Raw genomic sequence first — 22,427 nt, forward strand, 5'->3', positions numbered from 1 at the left:
AAGGTCAGATCAGCAGACGACTGTCAAATAATCAGAATACATCATCAAGATGAACCAGAGAACTAAAACTTTGCTCAAGACCTTGCTGTACTTTGGTGAAGTGCAAAGGATTGTTGTCAGTCACATGATGCTTACATGCTGTGGCAATATTGCGGATTCTGGTAGCACCAACGACGTGTCAATCACAGTAAGCCCCCTCCCCCCAAGGGAAACTTCGGTTTGGTCTAATTCAGATGAGGGTTAGGGTTCTGTCATTGGCATTGAAGAGACTTAAACTGAGACCATAAACGCATGAGCAGGAGGATACTTGCAGTGTGTAATAAGTCTCATTTGTATCGTCTTTTGTATTTCCTCTGCCAAATGGATCTATGAACGTATGGACTGGGCCGAAATCGGTTGCCAGCAATTACGGCGCGGATTTACGAGGCTTGCTCTTCAGTTCCTCCAAGCCTCCGGCTATGCCAGAGCAAACAAACCAAGAGCATGGGCTGTGCGAGCCGAGAGGTAGTGCTGGCAGGCGCAGACGAGTAATGTGACAACCAGGCAACCTCATTATGGGCTCACCTCCCTGACAGATTCGACTTGGAACGGCCAGCGTGAGACCAGATATCTGTCAAAACAATGTCCTCGAGGCAGTAGTAAGGTTCGGTCTTTAGTAAGTTGGAGCTTTGCTTTAATATTGCTGCTCATGAGCTCAACTTTAAACTCTTGATCGTTGTGGACAATTGTCATTATTTAGCGTTTAATAAGTTTCCAGTTATATATTTAGGATGAAAACACCTTTACAGGCTGTACAGGTGTGTAGGACGTCTCCTTTTCCTCACTGATTTTGAACCGTTGAGCCTCAAGATCCAGAATAAATATCCCGCGTCTCGGTGAAAATTCCAGTGAGAGCGAATGAGCTAAATCTTTTGAGGTTATCTATCCCTCTGCAGCTCTTAGGCTCAATATGCACTTTCTGAGCATATTTCATGCAAAGAGGATGAATGAAGAACGCAATATAATACGATAGCTTTGCGATTACATTTGATGGGCAGGCGTGCCTCAGAGCACTGACTGGGTCCATTAGGGTAAAGAGAGAGAGAGTCAGTAGAAGGAGAAAAATAAATCAACAACATTCCATTGCAGTGTTTGGCATTGTGGAAGCTGTGGGAGAGTTGCTGCAGTCTGTCCTGGGAAAGAGCCCCTGCAGGCCTCTGGGGAGACCAACCCTCTGGCCCCCAGACAAACACCAGCAAAGTGGTGGACGAGACACAGCCAGATGTGTGGGAGGACATTGAATACACACACACACACAACAGCTTGCAGATCCAAGGACGTGAACACGTACACACACACAAATAAAAAGTTGAAATCCCAAAATAAATATTATGCTTGATACATTCTCAAAGTGAAATGAGTTGTGTAATAATAGTGATGTGGTTGGGTGTCCTAACACCTCGGCTAAGAACATTTAACAAGGTGTTAGACGTAGCATCTTTTTATACAAGTACTACGCGCGCTGCCCTGATGACGTACTGCACTTAAACCGCGCTCCAAAAGGTAATACAATGCGTACTGGGGAGTAGCTCCACCTCGTTGAACTGGAGTTGATGCATATTTTAAAAGGGTCATTTCCTGTCATCTCCAAACTTAATGTTAAACTACTTGATATATATATATATATATTGGCAGTCACCAATGTCATTAAACAAGGCTGCTTTTGTGGAGCGACCCGCTCGCTTGCACAAATGTAGGCGTGCATAACTTCCACCTGATCACAAAGAAACAAGAACAAAATGTTCCTTGTGCTGCACAGAAATCACAGAGCCTGCCGAGTCCTTGTCACTGCAGCAGCTAGAGACGTGACACATGATATCCTCACAGGTTCGGGACTTGGCTCTGAGCTCTCAAAAACAAATCTATTTGCGTTCGGGGAAAAAAGCGTCTCGACAGCCCAAAGTCATGTGCTTAATGTGGTTGAACGCCCCCCCCCCCCCCCCCCCCCAGCCTCCCTTAATAACTTTGTAACGCACCACAAAGAAAAAGAGTCACGGGGAAGATGGTACAAACGGACCTGGGGTCTGCCCAGGGAGAAACCCAGAGGCCTTTTTTTCGGCTGCCCTGGTCAAACATGAGCCACGCTTCTCACAGAGGGTTTTAAAGGACGCTCAAAACCTCAAGTCACTGCACCCGGCTGTAGCAGGTCTGTACGAGCCGTGGGGGGGGGAGGCGCGCGTCATCGTGGAGGTTAGTTTTCCCTCTCTGACGGGTTTCTGTCTGCCACCCTCTCCGTCGCTCACCCTCTCGCCTCGAGCGACGCCGCGCTCGGGTGTGAAAAGTGACGCGGTGATTAGTTGGGGGAAAAGGAGGCGGCTGTGGAGAGCTCACAGGAAGTCTTTTCTTCCACTGCCAGTGAGAGTCAAACATCAACAAAGATTCAGGCTTCGGGCCTTTGAAGGTTTGATTACTGGTCAGAATCACAGGGGGCTCTAGGACAAGTGTCCTTGTTTTTATTTTTAAAGTAAAAAGAGTTTCCCTTTCTAGAGTGCATGCATGATTAACAGAATATATGGGATGCTACAAAAGAGAAACAGCCAACACTGCTGGAGAAACTCTTCCTCCTGTCTTCAAAGGACAATCGCCTGTTTCTGCAACCACTCGAGGAGAAATGTAAAGCGGGGTGTGTGTGTGTGTGTGTGTGTGTGTGTGTGTGTGGGGGGGGGCACATTTGGTAACCAATTGCTTTTCCCGTGGTGCCGTTGGACTGTGTAGGTGGGACAGGCTTATTCCACTAATGGTTTACCCGTGGCTTTGTCTGTTTCTCTGGCTGCTAACGGTGCTCTCTGGAGAACCGCTAATACTAATCCAAAAAATCTGGCTGCACTTTGGAAAAACATTCACAGCTGTCTTTTTGTGTTATATGAAATCAGGGGTTATATTCAAGAATGTGACTTTGATGCAGCAGAAAAGGCCCTGAGTTGGAATCAATTGAGTTGACAGGAGACCTTCCCAGTTGAAAAATGGTCGACTCCAGGAAGAGATTAACAGCTGTGATGTGGAGAAAAAAAAAACGGAGCGGGCTTTATCTCTCTGCAAAACATGTGGCAGACATTTTTTTTTGGGGGGGGGGGGTCAAACAAGAGTAGAGTGTAGCTTCAAGGTAGCCGGAAAAATGTCACAACAGTAATCCAAACAAAAACATCAACCAACCGCCGATCAGTCCGCCGCTGGGAACCATACTTTCTACATGCTGGTTTTGCACGGACAGATTGCCTTTTAAAAAAAGAAGAAAAAAAAACATTGACTAAGACGAGATGAGGTTCGGGCCAAGAAAACAGCTGCTGGTATCCAACATTTGGAAAAGCAGCACCACATCATCCAATTCCCCTCAACACTACAACTCCCTGCTCAAAGCGGCCAAAAAAAAAGCGGAAGACAGAGAGAAGAAGTTCACACTAAAATGTAGCCTGCTAAGAATTTCCTTCGTGTGTGTGTGTGTGTGTGTGAGAGAGAGAGTGTGTGACACCAGGCCTGATGGGCCTTATTAAAAAAAAAAAGAAAAATTTCATGTGATGTCACATTTCAGAAATATTCCACACACTTCCTGTTTATAAGGGCGTCTCGTGTTTGCTGCTTACTGCATGTACACTTAGTTGTTTACCCTTTGGGATGGAGGAGAGATGAAAAATATGTTGTTCAGCATCTATATCGCAGTGGACACGTGCAATCATCAGAGCCTCCAAGCGCTCTCAGGAATATCATTAATTCAAGGGGATCGGGCTTTGTGCCATTTATTTTTGCAAACTTGCCGAACTGGAGGAATCATCAAAGATCCTCTTTCCCTTTTAGCCTTTAGCAACCCAGTGCTATATCATGCATTGTCTCAAATAAAGTGCTCCGTGTATTTGTAAGGGTCTCAATGCAAAACAAAAAAACAACACATATTAAAGACAAAACTAAAAATAGTTGTATGGTGTCAAAATAATTCACACACACATCTGTGGAGACGACAGATGGCTGCTTTTCACCCAGCTGGCACGTACAGAGACAAAGATCATTAGCAAGATAATAAGTGCACGGCAATGTTGGCAAACGAAGCTCGTCAAAAGAATCCTCAAGAGGTATCGCTTATGGATGGACATTTATTATTAAAACAATGCTACATCATTTAAAACTGCACTCATTAATAATATATAATAATAATAATAAAATAATAATAACTAATGTCCCCAGTAGATCAAACCAAGAATGGGTGCCATTCAGGACATTAATAAAGAAATAAAAAAACGATTCCAGCTACTTCCATGATTTTTTTAATCAGATGTGGATTGTGTATGGGGTTTCCAAAATCAATAATAGGAAAACCGCAGTGTTTTCAATCGACATCACTGTCTGTCAGTCACTAAGTCAGATCACGCTCGAGCAGAGAGGCCTTCAGAATAACGAGAGACGAATCCTGAAAACACCGGACTCAATATTTAAGGGTCATAAAAAACGTGTAAACTCACGGTGCAGAGACTCAAGCGGCAGCACTGGCGGCCATGGAGCACCAACTTCCGGAAGCTACAGAGACAGAGGAAGACACAGATGGAGGTGAGGAGAGTGAGGAGAGATGTGAGGGAAAGAAGAAGAGAGTGCTCAGGTCAGTTCATCCAGGAAGTGGTCGTTAAGGGGTCAGGGTTCAACGGATGCTACACAGATTCAATACACGCTTCCTCCAACACACTTCCACACCAAATCCTCCCCTTTGCTGCTTTACGAACCGTTTGATTTGGCTTTTTGAAGACTAAACAGGTGTCTCTACGAGTGTTGCTATGCAACAGAGGAAAACTTCAGAAACGTGAAAGCACCTCCGCATCCCGCCCTCTTCATGTCAGGGACTCGATAAAAAAAAAAAGTTCCATATTAATTAATCCGAGGACGCCGCATCTCATTGGGGGATGAAAATAGACACCAAGATCCAGAGCTTTTTTTTTTTAGCTCTTTGACAGAAGAATGATCCGTAAGAACATTAACGTGGTTGTGTCGTACACAGGCGAACCAGTATTACGAATAAACGCAATCTGGGTCATAGAAATGTCATCTTTTTGTGTGATGCCGTGACGTATCTGATTAACACGACTCCTACTTTCTGTTTCTCATCATTAGCTTCAGTTCCGCATGCAGAGTCAAGGTTTCAGAAGTGAGTCAACCCCCTGCACAAAACAAACGTGCAACAATGGACTCACAGAACAACTCCATGCGATGATACCTGTCAGCCGGATGCTGTTTTCTCCGCTCTGATCATCCTTCACATGTCACATCGCAATTTTCTTCTTCACCAGCTTCAACGTTAATGAGATTCAGGATATGCCGTGTTTACCGAGAGGTAAACAGCACTAACAAAACTTTGACTTCACTCACTCGCAAGAGAGAACTATCCAATCACAAGGGTTCAAACTAATACTCTTCAAAGTGGAGTTTGTTTGGAATATAATGATTTAAATGTTTTTTTCACAGTCATACATGAACCCTCAGAGAGAGGACAGTTAGGAGACATCTTTGTAACAGAAAACGCTGTGTGTTAATTTGAAGATTAGGACTAGGATTACACACCCTGCAGGTTTGCCCATAAAAACAAATCCAGTTGACTCGAGCAGGTTTATTCTGTTTATTTCCTAGTTATTAATGTGCGTCTTTTTTTGTTGTCATGGCTGTGGTCTGTAAGTGTTCTGCAATATCAATTCAAGCTTCCAGCTGGAATTCTCAATGAGCTTTGGAGGAACTTTTGTCTAACTGTTTATTAAAGTGCCCAAAGAGGTTGAACTAGATGGAAAAATACACTGAATATCTTCCTGTGGAAAACTTCCCGCATTACTGTACACGTGCACACGGTCTGTTTGAGCCAACAACAACAACAACAACAACAACAACAACAAAAGCAGAAACACAAACAACACACGTCTAAATGAAGATCTGTGTTTTGGGCAGAATACGCTCTTAAATAATTGAACCCAAACTGTGCATAACATCTCTTGGTAATTCGGTATTATGGAATAATGACGCCATCAGTCACGCGCATGCTGAGCACATTCAACACGCTCTGGAGGCCGTTGTGTAAGGATCCTTCCAAACATTATGCTCCTTTCTCAATGGCATCACACCCGTACTGCACCACACAGCAGCTTGCCACACGGCACCAAACTTTAAGTACTAAAGTGGTATTATTCCTAACCAGTTTTAGCCGTCGGCCTCCGATGGGTTTAAGTCCGTCTTAAGATTTAATACCTGTGTTTGTCTTAAATACGGTGTGTCGGATATTGTACAAGTCTGTGGTTGAGCACAGAGACACACGGGAACCTTTTCCACAACAACAACAACAACCACAGGGCTCAGTGGAAGAACACACACAACCAACTCTTAACAACCGGGGCTTTGCGGCGAAGTCGGCGACCCACACAGACGAGGAAAGCGTCACCGCGACTCAGCTTTTACATCCGTCGCTGCTTCCTGTCACTCGGCTCTACCTCGCGCTCGTCTCCATAACAACCGCCAAACTAGGCTGCATTTTCCTATGACACTGCAAGTGGCAACTGGGAAAAAAACTCTTTGTTTAAGGGACAGATGGCACAGAACATAGAAATCCAACCCAATTAGTAGAAGACATTTGTTTGGTCGTGTTGATCATGCATTTAGTTTGAGTTTTACCTTGAGTTTAGTTCAAATGAAGTGGCCCTTTTGATATATCTGTATGTATTAAATTCCTAAATCCCAACAGCTAGATGTGCAAATTATCTTTAGACACACTGCTGCCCCCCTGCAGTGGAATAAACAGGACTGAAATCCTGTCCCACCCTCTGTGGTCCGGCATGGAAGCATTACACACCGTGCAGATGTTTGTATTGTGTCCTCCTGCTTTGAGCTGATCAGAGAGAAACGTGTTGGAGGAGGGGCGGGATTATACCATATGCAAAAAGCTAAAATAGTCACAGATAAGCCACAAATAGAGTAGAAATAAATCGACTGGACGACAATTGACTGCGGGGCCTGTACTTTTTTTCCTTCACATTTGAGCAAATGAGAAAAAGGGTTTTCTGAATCAATCACTCCCCCCATCCCCATCTCAATGTGTATTTATGTCTCTTTCACTCTGGCGCTCCATTATTATCAAATCCTTTTACGGTGGCAGGAATTCTCTGTGCGGACTGTAAAAGGATTGTGTGGGAATTGCAGAGAGGAGATCCGGGGTGCAAACAACGGCTCCCGAGAGCAGATAAACCTTCTCGTTTCCACCTCCTTCTTAAGCCCGAGAAAACTGCTTCCCTTACGAATGCAATATCCACGAGGAGCCCGGTGTCTTTTGTATAAAGAAGACTGTCCAGAGCCGCACATCCCGCTTAATTAGAGGACGCCGACCCCCGCTAACGGCTCCTGCTCTGAATCACTCGACACGATGGTAACAATGCGCCGGCTGGCTTGTGGCTCCCTCTCCTCCTGCTCCTCCTCAAGAGCCTTTCCCCTTCTTCCAATCCGTCCCTGTGGACCTCCCAGTGTCCTGCGCGATCATCCCGCCCACCTGCGTCCGAGACCGTCCGTGCGCCAGCAAGCCTCTGCCTCACTCCAAGAGGCGGCAACAGTTGTCAAGAGCCCGGAAGGAACGCGAGGAAGAGGAAGGCGAAGAGGAAACGGAAGAGGTAAAAAGGTTGGCTCACTACTCACGGGGCAGAGGCGGCGTGTCCGATCGGTGGCCACGTGACAAGCTGGCGCATGAATGAGAGACAAAAGAAGAGCTTGAGCGCTGTGTCAAGAGGCAAAAAAGGGAGGGAGGGAGGGAGGGAGGGAACTGGTATGAGAGGGGTTCATGATGAGGGAGACGTTACATTACAGAGCAAAGGAGAGAGTAGTGTGGGAGGGGGAATCTATTAAACTCTGCTTCTTACTTTAGAGACACTAACTACGCTCGGTCCTCCAGTGATGGGGACGATAGGAGCGAGAAAGAAGATGGCAGAAATGAGAGAGTGAGGTTGGGCAGAGGATGGAACTCCCAGAGAGATGTATTGGTTGTAATGACGCCTCCTGCAGCTGTCGCCATCGCGCCCCTCCCCACCCCCTACCCTCCCGTGGATGGCGTGGACGGAGCAGAGGAAACCGAGCAGAGGAGATGGTCCAGAGGCCAGATGGGCAAGTAACGTGAGCAAGGCCAGACGGAGGCACCAGGCGGGTCGATATCCAGAAGGGAGGGATTCGCCAAGTAAAGCGCGTCATCCTCCCTGGACCATATCCTTGGTTCAGCTGTGTCTACGATTTCAGACCGCTGACACAGAAATGTGAATGTCACATTTAGCTTTGTATCCCAGCAAAACTCTGATTGTGGATCTGAATAGAACTATAGGCGGAAACCAAGAAAAAGAAACTTTCTTAGACCGCTGGTTTCTGAGATGATGGATGGTGGAAGGACAGGGAGATGGAAGGACAGGGAGATGGAAGGACAGGGAGATGGAAGGACAGGGAGATAGAAGGACAGGGATGAGAAGGCCATAGAACAAAGGAAAGTCAAACCCTTTGTAGCCGGCGTGGTGGCTGATGCTGCTCCATCTCAGGGACTAAACACAGCTCCACAAAAACATCACGGATCTGAGTGAGCACGTGGAGACAATAGAGTTTGCTCAAGATGAAGTTTATACTAATTTCCATGTAATATTCATTCCGTGGCGAAGATTTTTAAAGATTCCATAGTGCCAAACGGCACAATGCTGGAGGTGGTTAACATCCAGACCTCTGTTCATTTCATCAGGGCAGGCTGAGCAGGCCGGGAACCACATGTACAAACGGCGTGTGTGACCACACTGATGTCGGATGACTTCCAGTATGCACAGCTGTGGCTAGACACAGTTACCTGTGACCAACCTGCTATTAAGGTTTAGCGCCTTTCATCTGTGAGCCGAGTGTTTGGATGTGAGGCGTCACACACACACACACACACACACACACACACACACAAACAGCTGCTCTTCCTCGCAGGCCCTCACACATTTGTTGGCACATCTCCCACTCGGTCATCCTCATCCATCTCTGCGTTTATGGAGACGTCTGAGCCGATCCCTCGCCCCCCGTTATTAAAGTTATTCCTTTTACACGCCGTGTCTGCGGAGATGAAGCTCTCGGCACCATTCTTCTTTTTACCGATGCAGATTAGCCAAGAACAAGTCAATAAATCAATTTTCTTATTGAGCTGCGAGGTCATAAAAGTCCATCTTAACAACGTTGTCAAGCGGAGACACGAGGAAGCCATCAGTTGGATATATATTAGACGCCGTTACAATCCCATCCCATCACTCAAAACTGCGTAGGGGGGGTTGGGGAGGATCTTTGGGCCAAACGGAAAATGATGATTTCTAATATTAGTAACACCTCGTTCTTTCTTCATGAGTGCAGCTAGAAACGAGTGGGTGGGGGGGAGGGGGTATGACTTAAATTCAAATATTTTTCATCCAGGGCCGTTTCAGATAGTGATTTATATTCAGTGGAAATGTCTTGGACGTTCCACGTCCTCCTCTTTCCCGATGCGACCATCGGCACGGAGCATCCTGGCGCCTCGTCTATCTGCCCTCCTTCTACGGCGCCGCGGCAAATAATTATTCAAAGGATCAAAGCGCATGAAAGGGCTTCTGCGTCAGCGAGGTTGAGCTCGGGGAGCCGGGTGACTGAAAGTGATAATGGCAGAAGCACCGAATTGTTTTCGCCCTCTATGAGCGGCGCTGGAGTTCCTGAGCTCTGCGATTTAACGCTGGTGGAATTGAGAAACTGTCAAAATTGCTACGAAGTAAATCCATTTCTGCAGGTGCTTTTGTGAAATTAACATTTGGTTGTTTTCTTCAGATTTAGGCATTAAAAGGCAGTTGATATCCCTGACTGAGAAGAATCCCGTAGCCGTGGAAAACTCGCGAGATAATCAAAGTGAAACCTGAAATGTTCTTTTTAGAGAAGCGGTCTTAAGATGCTGGTGGTCAACAGCAGCTGGAAACAGGTTTGAAAGCATCCCGACTTACACACATTTTGGTTCAGTTCGGAAAATGTGATGCACGCCGGCCCTTAAGCAAGCGGGGAGCTCTTAGGGCTCATGGTCTCGCAATCAAACTAAAAGGTCGTCGACATGAGAAACCCCGGTGTGGTGCCAACACGCGCTGCTTGTTGGCCTTATTTTAAGCTGGAAAACAAATGTGCACAAGACGACAATGATAAAACCGGTAAATCTGCAATTGTAACAGAAACATATGAAGGACTATGTATATGAATAAGTGAAAAAGGGTGCAAAAGACATAGTTAAGTTAAGGCTAAAGCTATTAGCATAACGAATGTAACTGTAATCTAACAGTTTTGCATCATTATCTGAAACCAGAGTTTTTTTTTCTTAGGAAAACGGTACAAAAAAATAAAGCTTAACGGCGACTTTCTCGGTGGTAATCAAGTAGTGAAGGTTTCTGGAGCACGGAATGCAGAGTAGATGAAGTTACTTAGTAGTTCAGCGGATGTGACAGCTGATGAGGTCAGCAGAAGGAAAATGAAAATGAAACCATGAGCAACATTCTCTCCCATTCTCGGATAAGCATTGCAAATACTGCCGCTCGCTGGACCTTAGAATCCCAGATGACAATCTCAAAAGGTTTCCCATTTCCGCCACCTCGAGGTGGTTTCCCGTTGCTCCTGGTTTTCGCCTGAATCGCAACGTCGGCTGTAAAAGGTTCTATAGGAGCATCCGGCTGAGTGGAGTTATGATGCACGGCCTCATTCCGTCTCTCGTGTGCGTCCGCCCCCCCCCCCCCCCGCTTTATTGTTTGTCACACAGAGACCGCATTAACCAGCTGATCTAAAACCATTCGGGTCTCAGTCGGAATTATCTGCTGATGAGGTGTGGAGGAGTGTGATTAGTTGTTCTTCTCCTACGCGGAGAAGCAATATAATAGCAACGTAATCATTTATATGATATTACATTGCTTACAAGGTCAAAAATATAATTCTACCCGACGCCGTGTTTTTATTTCTCACAAGCAGGGCCTTGATTCAAAATGAATTCAAACCGGGCCGTTTGGTGAACAATAAAATGAGTTAATAATTATGTCTGTGGTTTCTGTTCCATTCAGTTACTTAAAGACTAACGCCAGTCTACAGATTCATTCTGAATATATTTGATAACTTAGTTGTAAATGAGTGACACATGAGCAACTGTGTAATGAATTAATCTACACATGTGCTGCCACGCTCCAGTTGCGAGCGTACGGATCCAAACGGGTTCTGTAATCTGTTAACAATTTCTGAGGGCTGATTCAACACAGCTTCATAGTGTCAACTGGTCCAATAACCTGTCAGCACTTCCATCTGCTTCATCCCCATATTCCACACACACAAGGCTCAAAAGGAACTCCTATATATGAGAAGTTGTCATAACCTGATCGTTTTGCTGTGTTTATCATCATTGTTCTACCGTCAAAACAACAAATTGCATCACTGACATAGACAATACTATTATGGCTTCATCATAAGTATTTACTCATGACTGAATAGTTGCGATGCAGCATGAAACAACAATGGTGTGTATGATAATAAACTAATGTACAATAAGCCTCAACTTGTTAAGATTTATGTATAAAAGCAAGTCAAACCTTTAACTGCAGATAGTATATATACACACACATATATTTGCTTTGCGAGATCACCTCATTCCAAACTTCTAATCTCTGCATAACATCAGCCTTAAATTCAATATAGAACTGCAGTTATCCGAAGCTTTTCCCAGACTGTCTCCTTTTTGCACATTCCTCCACCGGCTTTTAACATTTCAACAGAAGTCTCTGGCTCTGCAATCACTGGGTCCAACTACGCTCCCTTGATCCACTTTCATGAGCAGGGCCCATTTTTAGAGAGAAATGAATACCCTGAGTAAAAAACAATGAGTTCCCCTCGACAACAATTGGGCGAGGCGGAGGGAGGGAGGGAGGGAGGGAGGGAGGGAGGAGGGCCGTGATTGTCGGAGCTGCACAGAATAATGTCCTCTTCATAGTCCGCCCGCGTCGGCTTCCAGGCTGATTGCAGCGAGTCCCCGAGGGGACCGTCTCAGACTAAATACGTGATAAGAACCTGTGAAGTGCCCTCGGAGAAGCAGAGAGACACACGAGGGCGAGGCAGAGAGCAGGCAGAGACAAAAGAGTACTGATGGGAAGAGGGAGGGGGAAAAATACAAGGAATGAAGAGGGGGGGGGTACGTCTCTGCCATGTGTTGCACAAAAGGTCGCTGGATGTGAGCTAATACAAAGGGAGGGGGGGGGGGGGGGTCATAAACGAGACAATGAAAGTCATTTACAGGCCTCGTAAGCAATGATGATTGAAGGGAAAAGAGGTTTTGTTTGTTTTTAATGAAGTGGCAAGTAAAGCATTCTGGTGCTTCGAGATGTTGAAAGGGATTAAATATACTCCTATATGCTCCGTCCTCTTCGTCCGTAGCACGAAGCGGACGTGTCTGACGCCCGTCCCTTGCCACTCCACCATGCACCTCCTCCCCCTGCCGCTCGTCCTAACTGGAGGGCGGCTGGCAGGGAATCGGCATCGCTTCACAGCGGCGCCCCGGCAACGGCACAAGAACGATGAATAAGTTCTGGTATGATGTCCTCGTTCACCCATCCACACACGGCCACGGACATACCGTAGTCACAGCTCTGTCGTGTTTGGGCTGGCGTGAAGCGGGACTCCCCCCCCCCCCCCCCCCTGCGAGCTGGCGTTTCGATCGAGAGCTGAGCTTTTGTGTGAGAAAGTTGTGGCTTTGAGAGACGTGTCGCATCTTCGAATTGTGAATTTCACCCTTTTGAAAAGGTGCGAAATGAGCTTCGTGAGACCCACATTTTTTGGAATGAAACTACATTTCGGGTGTGTTATCTGTGAGTTACAATTGGAGACAAAAGGCTCAGGAAATGACAACAATGGTGACCGAATGAAGCACACCATCGACGATGGTCGATAAAAGGAAACTGCTTTGGACACATTATTTCAGTTTCCATTAGAAGAACTTGCTGCTCAGGTGACCCTCGCATTCGTTTGAACAACAACTCTTCACCAACTTTATTTTTCACTCTGATGTTTGTTTGAGCACGTTCTACTTTTCACTCCTAAAATAGTTTCCACTTTTCCCCCCGTCAGCTGCCAAGCTGCCTAAAATCTCCTTTCATTTTGGCCATTTGGCATCTGAAGGCAGGCCTGGCTTCTGTGGGCCTCCTGGCAAACGAGTAACACAACGTTTCCACAGAAAGGGCACGGACCATCGAAGTTATCCTGCCACACTGGAAGGGAACATTAAGCATTTTAAGTTTTCATGAGACGCAAAGTAGCGGTTTACGTAACATTTTCACAGAGCCGTCCTCATTGCTGCGGAGACAAAGGATTCAACTTCCTCCCGAGGTTCTGCAGGGATGTGTGATTATGTGCTGCAGCCTCACGGACTGACAAAAGTCAGATTCACTTTCATGTAGAATATACTTTTCTACGCATATAGATGTATTCATTTTTGAGAAATATTGTATTTTGAATATGTACTTTATGCTAAAACAAAGAAGAAGAATTGGTCTTTATCTTCCGGTCATGGCCCATTTAGATCCGAATGAGCCCGATGGTACAAGGAGAGGAACAAAGATGGCCCACTTTCCCAAAGAACATTCCCGCGGTGTTCCTTCTGTCCTGATCCATCTCGCATTCTTGCTGAATGACGCGGCTCCAGACTTTACATCTTGATGACATTTCCAGTTGCAGGTCTCGAGACAAACTCCCCTCTCAGTGCCGCCCATCTACAAAAAGAGCCGGTCGGGTCATGATCGCTGGAACTAAAGGGCAGCGTGCAAATGTGATTGATGAATAGAATTTACATGAGGGGATGTTTTTTTTTTTTCTTGCAGTAGTTTAAGACTAATCAGGTACCGTATCTCAATGAATGCATAGCTCTACATTAAAGTAGCATTCACTGTAAATTGCTCCTCTTAGCTTAACAAGTGGATACATAGTAATAAAATAACAACTTAGAATCTTAGGAACATTGTGATGGAACTATATTGTGGTCCATTATTGTTGCATTAAACCATGTGGAAATAATTGTTAAGTATAATTTTAACAGCCATGAGGTCCAAATCACAGTGCGTAGGATTGCTTCAACTCCAAATAAAATGCAAGGCACGAGCAAAACCAATCAAGTTGACTTGGATAATGCTAAATTACTTATTATAGAGTCGAATTTACTTTTATTTGTCTCAACAAAAGAAGGACTCTGCTGGCAAGTTCTGTAGATACAAGCATACTTCAAATTCACTTTTGTGCATTTCCATGAGGGATATTGAACCAATTCAACAATGTGTATGAGAAGGGGATTATTCCCGGGCCCATGGTTGACTGCATAGCGTGCATACACATTCCACATTCTCACTGCAGGGCCCGTGATGGATAACACAGCGGGAGAGCAGGGTCAGGGCCAACAAGTGGACTCACAGATCGAGGGGACCAAATGGGCTTCGCACCACAGATAAAAGATCACCTTTTAGCTCAGAGGCTCAATTTTCATACTCAATGATTCATGTAGAGTGGACGCATTTCTTTAAATGACTTCCATCCATTTCCCACCAAGGAGAATGGGTGGGGGGGGGTGGGAGGGGGGTGGGGGGGGGGGGAGTAAATGAAGAGCATTAAGAGCATCACCTTTAGATTGGCTCTAATATGTTAAGTTGCATAGAAGCTGTTCATGTGAATAAGACTTAAGGATAGGTGACATCTAACCATGTCAAAGATGTTTGAAGTTCAAAATATGAAGAAAATTAGATGAGCAAGCGGGAAGTCAATATTGAAATAAGCATCAAACAAACCAAAAAAACACAAATAAAACAGGAATTTTCTTTACCATGAAAGCTTTTTCATCGTCTCCTCCTTTGGTGGGTTAAGAAAAACAGGAGTGGTGTCAAGTGCCGGCAGATGTCAGCCGTCTGGCACACACGACGGCGTCGACCATAGCCTTCGAGTTCCAGAGAGCTGGCATGTAAACACAGCTGGAAAAACACGCAACCGAGGGCGGGGCCACGGCTGAGAGGAGTCACAACAAGGCAACATACCACATGGAGCGGTAAAGTTCACGGTCAGTAGTTTCACGTGCCGTTTTCATATGTAGCAGGCAAATTAAAAACTGTGATGTGACGTGTTGTCTTCTGGGAAGAACTGTAGTTTACATCCCATCATCTTATGCTACTCTTTACCGGAAAACCTCATTCGGGTAAAACAAGATTATATACGTTTAGCAGGACGTCAATAAACCTGACGGGCCGTAACGTGATCCCAGGTTCTACCTCCGGCTAGAATGTTACTCCAATAGCAGCTAAATCCCCTCAAAAAAGAAAAGTGACATGAAGATGAATCCCTCGCAGGCAACGTTCTACCACTTCGTCTCCAATGCAGATGGACATCAATCACGTATTAGTTTCTGTCCCGAGGTAACAATAAGACCCAGACGAGCTCATCCACTTCAGAGTAAGAAATACTTTGAACGAGCCAAAACTTTTCACCCTTTGTTTTTCCATCACATGTTCCAAGAGTTTCTATCCATTTTATTGGCTTTCTTAAATTGAAAAATATGAGTTTCAAAAGGGCCCCCCGGGGAACGAGACAGAAATGATAGTTTGAATTCAACACGATTTTCTTTTCTTGGAGGCATATTGCAACACTTCTGGACAGCTGCAAAAAAAAAGAACATAAAAGGCAGAAATCCGCTTTTGCAATGTCAAAAGTTGACCATTATTAAGGCGATTTTAAAAACATGGCAATAAGCCTGTGAGCCATCTTACAAGATTCTCACAGTGGTTCTAAAGTCAAAGACTCCCTCCAATAAAGCCTTAATAAGCTCTTAAACAACACTCTAGTCTTCCAGCCTTGATCTGCATCTACGAGGTCACGCTTCAGCGGCCATGATTACCGAAGCAAACCCTCGGCGTCACTCGATTTGGGGGAAAACAGCAACGCATCTTTTAGAAACGTTCCACGCGAATGTTAAATATCGACTCCAAAAGCGTGACATCTAATTTCTCATTCTATCTTCAAAGCGGAAGCCGCGGGGGGGGGGGGGGGGGGGGCAGCGGGTCGAAACAGCTGAAACCTGGGCCTCGTCTGAAGAGGCGAAGCCGACCGGGCAGTGAAACAATGGGGTGTCAGAATAAAGGGCTCGGATCGCAGGCTGGCGAGCGATGATGCATCATTTTAAACAGCTTATCTCCATCTCGAGCGCGATGTAGCGGAGGGGGGGGGGGCAAAATCTGCCTTCCACCCAGAGTCCATGTCCAACCAACAGCACCAGAACCCCTTCCATATAGCAGGGATTAATATTCACTGACTTGAGTTCTCTCCAGATGATTAACATTACTGAGCTGGAAACATAGGGGGAACCAAGGTAACAGGATTGTGTTTGACAGAATACTAAATCACTAGATGGGGGGGAAAAAATGACTAAACCGCTCCATGCCAAGGCTGTTCCTGGATACATCATTATGAGGAATATCCCTGCATCAAGCTAACGCCGATGTGCTCCGAGATCAAATTGACCGGAGCTGCTTTTTTTCCTGCCGGGTGTTGGGGGGGGGGCTTTGATAATAGAGAAATCAACAAACGATTTATGGGTTAGGAGGCACGTGGAAAAGCGTCTTAAACGCACTGCAACACACCGGCCAAGCTAATGGTTTCACAAGAGGAAAAGTCAGTAAGAATTTCAGCTGTTAGAAACATGAGTTGATTTCAAACCAAAGTAAAAGGCAAATTCCAGTCATTTATTCATGATGGTTTATTTAGAAACCAAGAGACCAAGTAAAGCTTTGACGAACAAGACAACTGGCACTTCCTCTAAAATGTCTGGATGAAGCCAAGTCAAGCTCCGCGTATCACAAATATCAACAGTGCACACTGATAAATGGGGGGGGGGATGGTTGCGTGCGTGGGAAAGCGTCTCCATATCGCAGCAGCCTTGACTCGAGTCGAGACTGGCCGATGAGGAGGGACGACCTCTTCTCATGCAAAGGCACATTCCATCCATAACTACGGCGAAGCAGGCCTGGGATATCTATAGCAAACAGCGCGGAGGGAGCGTGGGGGTCGCGGCTTGGTGGAATTTAGGGTCGACTGCCACTCCCCCAACCCAAACCAGTTTGAATGGGGTTCCTAAATCCACCAAGGCAAAAGGTTACGGATGTCAATCTGACGTCATTTTACTACTCGACCTTCGCTCCATCAGCGAAGAGAAAGCAAAGAAATGATGATTTAAACGTGCGGCCACTCTTCTTGATGTACAGGTGCCAATAAATATATCAGCAGTCACTGCTTTTTGAAAAGATATATTACTTACATTATGTAAATTATTACTTATTAGGAAAAGCTTCTCGCCAAAAATCCTTTCTCACACAAAAGTGCAATAGATTTACAATACGTTCAATGCATACAACAAAAAATGATGCAAATATTGACGGTAAGCTGAATAATGATGGACAAATTACAAGTAATGACAGCATCAGCAGAGGCTTTACAATGCAACTCTGACTCAGCAAGAGCACATTTGATATTGATGTTTCTGATTTCACTTTGGCTCCCCGAGGTGCTCTGATGGGAACTCCAGCAGCTGCTGGTTTCCACAGTGTACTTAGTGGACCTGTGGGGACAGACTGACAGACAGCCATTGAGAAAAAGAGGAAGAGCAGGAGTGTGATGGGAATACATGTTCCCGGCAACCACTCGTTTATTGATCTCCGCTGACCTCGGCTCCACTGACACAAGGGGCTTCAAGGGCAGTGCATTAACAAATCTTTTTTTCTACTTTCACACTACATTTCCTGGAAGTTGGATACTTTCTATGGTTTAATTGATTCAGACCTTATCAATGAGGTCCTAATGGGGAAAAACTCCACATTGTTTACTGTCGAAGCAAGATAGCAAAGGGCACTTTATGCGAGTGCTGCTGAAGCAGCGGGCACATCCGGATCCATTTATCAAGGACAATCACAGCGGCGGAATCAAGCAATCAATAAGCAGAGTAACTTAAAGAGCCTCCATGAGTCAACAGTATGTAATCTTGATGGATCTATACATTCAGACTTCTAGAGTGGTCGGAAACTCCACGGGGGACTTTAATGCTCTTTAACGTCCGGTAAATCCATGTTTACTACGCGGTCTTCATTCTAAAAAAGGTACGCAACCTGCCACAACACAATTTAAATCATGTAGATGTTGCTATAGGATGAAAGTAATTTGTGGGTTAATTTTCCATGCAGAGAATACACTGGAATTTTGCGTTTTTGGATGCATCCAAAATCCCAGTGTTTCCCCTACCATTATACCACAAATTCATGAAGTCGTCCTCGCGTATTAATGCTTAGATGGAGGATTGCTCTACTAAAAAAAAAAAAAACGTCTATAAATTCGGCGTAAACATGTGCTTTTAACTGTAGTACCGCTCGGACTTCACCACTGCTGCTATCGTATTCACAGATAATTATTACCCAGGAGACCCCCCCCCCCCCCAGACCTCCCATCTACCTAATTAAGCTCCACAGAGGAAATGGAGAAGAGTGGATGCAACATCCGTGCGTCCTCTTGAACACATAGAAGCTAATGACCTCGCTATCCGCCAATCAGCAGTTGGATGATAATTGCGCCGAAAACAACCCACTCGAATCATCTCGCCCTGACGATCCTCCAAGAGACGAGATGGCGAGGGGGGGGGGGGGTCTGCTGGTGAGAGCCATGCGTGGTGGCCGGCCCGGACTCAACACTCGCAAGTCCCGTCGCGCTGGAGCCGCTTGAGACTCGACATCGAACTACAGCTGTGGGATTTTCGCTGTGGCTCCAGTCACAGAAACCAGGGCACCCTGCTTTAGCATTTAGTTTGAAGTATTTGCAGTGAATCAACGGCGTACTGTACGCTCAGCAGGCAGCTGAAACGTCAAGCAGCAACAGGAGAACGGTATGTCTGCACGACACAACAACAAATCAATCGTGCCAGGGGGGAGGAGGAGAGAAAAAAAAAAAGGAATGAGAAGCATGTTTTGTCAGTGTGAAACAGACCAGCGATGACATTAAATATGGATGGATTTACTGGCAAAACACAACGTAGCCGGCGTAGCCATCAAAGTCGATGTGGTAACTGCCAAAACAGAACAAAAAAAAAAAACAAACGCGGTCCCGAAATAGCTGCCGAGCTTTGTTGGTGACATGAAAACTACAGTTTTAAAATATCTCAGCCGTGAAGTCAGAAGGGATGAAATCATTTTCCCTGCAGGAGAGGGGTGAGCGTGTACTAAAAAGAGCTAGCCGAGAAGTCGTAAACTATGTAATGACATGCCCCCTCAAGCCCGGACTGTTCATCCAGTCCCCCCCTGGCTGCAACATGAACTGCAAATGCAACACGCAGCTGACAGTTTCCAGAGCTTCCCCACAACTTGTGCCGTGCGCTACCATTGGCTGAAGCTCCCGGGGGGGGGGGGGGGGGGGGGGGGGAATCTCTGACAGGTCCAGATGTTTATCATGCCAGCTATCTGGAATGTGTCCGTGATGCATCGGCCTGCCTCTCGGATGTCGTCTCTGAGCGGCTCAAAACGGCTCACGGGGAGTCCTCCGGCTTCGACTTGCAACCGACACAGAGCCCCAAAAAACAAGAGCGGTGTGGCGTGGAGAAGGTGTCGGGGGTACGAGCTGATTACAGATGCGATGTGGATCGACGTACACTGTGTTACAGATGTTAACAGGATGAGGTTGCTGCTCCGTAGTCGTTCCGCTTTACAGAAAAAGGAAGATGGAGGGGGGGCAAACACCAGACTAAGCAGCATAGAGCAGACCTAATTTAATACAAGGATGGTAGCGTACTTCAAAATATCATGTGAAGGAAGTCAGAGACAAATCCAGCCCGTCTGTGAGTCCCGTTTGTGTTTTAATTGTCGAGAATGCGAAGTGTTTGCCTTGTGGTGGGGATGTTGTAGGTGCTTGTGTACTCATGCTTCACTTTTATTTGTCCAAACCAACATTACTCATGTCCCGGTGGCCTTTACGAGCCCACAACACCAACAGGCCCCGACCCAGCCCAAGCTCTTAAAGGAGAAGGGGGGGTGGGGGGAACTCCCAAAGCACATACATTCCTAGACAACACTCGCGTCATTCAACTGCGCAGCCTTGCGGGAGAGGAGACTCGGCTTACCTGCCGGGCTGCGCGGCGCCCTGTTGTGTCGAGTAACGCTGGGCCTGAAAGCACCAGAAGCTGCTGACTCACGGGGCGGCTGGAGGCCACGGACAATTCTCCTGCAGACAAGGGAGGCGAGAGGGCAGACGTCAGCTTAATGTCACCACCAAGTGCTCCTGGCGGGCTCCGACTCCGTTACGTTTCAGCCTGATCCAAAATCGGGGGCCTTTGGTTAGAAATGACAAACTATTTGGTGAATTCCCAACAAAACAACTAGATGTTACCAAACACGACACAATAAAGAAAAAAGGTCTGCTTTGGGATCTCACAAATGAATCACTGATACTGCACACATATATATGAGAATATGTTGTGACGGCTGCAGAAAGCAACAGAGACGGAGGCTCGGTAGACCCCGAAGAGAAAGCTGCTCAATTATCTCAATTATAACCAAACTAAGCTGTAAAGCGCCGCTGCCTGCTGGCACCCGTTTGCTTCATGCGGAGGGAGTGCCAAGCGCACAGGACATGAAGGCTTTGGGTCGTTTCTCTGCTCCGAGGTGATCGTCGGCAAGTCAAAGGAGCCCGGAGAGGCTTCGGCGTTAACCGCGACCCAACGAACCACTTGCAGAGGCGAAACTCCGCATTAGCGGCAAGTCACGAAGCTCGTTAAAAACCATGAGTCAGCAGGAAAAAACACATAAACCACTCCCACGCCCTAAATCCACCCCTTGGAGGCATGGCATTCTGGTTTCCGCTGCAGTTTTTTGGGGGGGCAACAAAGCATGCTCTATAAGGAATTGTTTGCGTGGAAGCCAGCTAGTGGTTCTAAAATATTAGAGCCAAGGGTTTTTAGAGGCATAGAGTCGGTTTACACTGAAAGCTTTTTTTTATTTTTCCTAGACAACAGGGTCCACTTGCTAATCATGACTCGGGTTTTAAAGTAAAATCCAACACTAATATTGGCTACCAGTTGGCAGCAGGTGTAGGGAGGAGGAGGGCGCAGCATACTTGTCTGAACACATCAGGTGTGAGAGTGCATGTATGATGTTTAAATCATACCTATCTTAAATTGATGGAAGAGGTTTTGGCCATAGCGGCGTTGTTACAAGAATTAGTGAAGGGAGTTCAATCCTAAATTCCAGTAAAGGCAAGAACACTTTCAATTTGAATTACAGTACAAAGTCCAAAGTAACAAGTTGGCACAGGTATCAGACATACAAAGAGAAAGTCTAATAAATAGCTGTAGAATCGGGGCATTTGTGTGGGCTTACCTGGGCTCCAGGTTTTAGCCACAGCCCCTTCCTTCCTCGGGCTCCAATTAGCAGTGGAATACCATATTTCTATGTTGGCAGATGGCCCGAGGAGCTCCATATGTCTGTCTTTATGACTGTTAAGCAACCGTAATGGGAGCTGATACGGAGCGGAGCACACCAGCTTACTGCTACCGTGATGCCACCCGTTTTATTGCACCCACTCGCTGAGCTGCGCTTGTGCTGTAATGCCTCCGCGGGCCATTTACAGCTCGCTGCTTGGATGCCACTGCGAACAACTTTAATGCAGTTTAGGAAAGAATCCTTCCGAGACCAGAACCAACAGCTTTTAGGCAACCTGCTAGGACTTTTTGGTTGACAGTACACAATTCGAGAGGTTAGGACGTAAGCCATGGTGCACGACGTGGAGCTTTGATCTTCGACTCAGGCTAAGACTGAGAGATCCCTACGGGACGGAAGTATGCCAAGCACAACCAAACCTGAATCAAAGACTTTGCATGGTTCTAGCCCTAAAAACCATATATGTCATAGTGGTTGTTGGAGGGCTTATAAAACAGGAGCAAAATGTGGTTTAAAGAAAATGAGTTTTAAACTAAAGGAGATAACTGTCAGACAGATAGAGTTGGAGATAAATCACTTACCTCTATCAACTTTTTTTATTTTGTAGCATTTTATGCAAATAAGTATCTTTTCAGGCTACAAATGACACTGATGGATGGGAGCAGCGCTCCAAACCGTCAACATCTGGGTGTCTGTGTGAAACGCACAGATGTTTCCCTTCTTTAGCCGGGTGCCTGGATTGGCTGTGTGTGCAGACTAAGTGGACTGGGAGGCCGACTGTTTCCAGCGGACCATGGAGCATGTCTCCAGACCAAGACGCTACTCCCAAAGCAGCAACAGGCCAAAGTTCACCGTGACCTTTACGGGAAAGTCAGACATTTCAGATTAAAGTGGGGGAAAAACGTGATC

At 46.1% G+C, this 22,427-nt stretch overlaps 1 protein-coding gene across 3 annotated transcripts in view; it reads right to left on the minus strand.

The window, feature by feature from the left end:
- peak1 (pseudopodium-enriched atypical kinase 1) overlaps positions 1-22,427 on the minus strand; it is a 55,652-nt gene that overhangs the window by 23,491 nt on the left and 9,734 nt on the right. Inside the window, exons 2-3 of one of the 3 annotated variants that reach the window (XM_037452347.2) lie at positions 20,204-20,304; positions 4,491-4,545 (exon numbers count right to left, since the gene is read on the minus strand). The gene's annotated coding sequence lies outside the window, so the exon portion shown is untranslated. The remainder of the gene's footprint in view (positions 1-4,490; positions 4,546-20,203; positions 20,305-22,427) is intronic. The other 2 variants (XM_037452348.2, XM_062563053.1) reach the window with 2 other exon arrangements.

Source organism: Pungitius pungitius, chromosome 6, assembly GCF_949316345.1.
Source record: "Pungitius pungitius chromosome 6, fPunPun2.1, whole genome shotgun sequence".
Classification (NCBI taxonomy): Eukaryota; Metazoa; Chordata; class Actinopteri; order Perciformes; family Gasterosteidae; genus Pungitius; species Pungitius pungitius.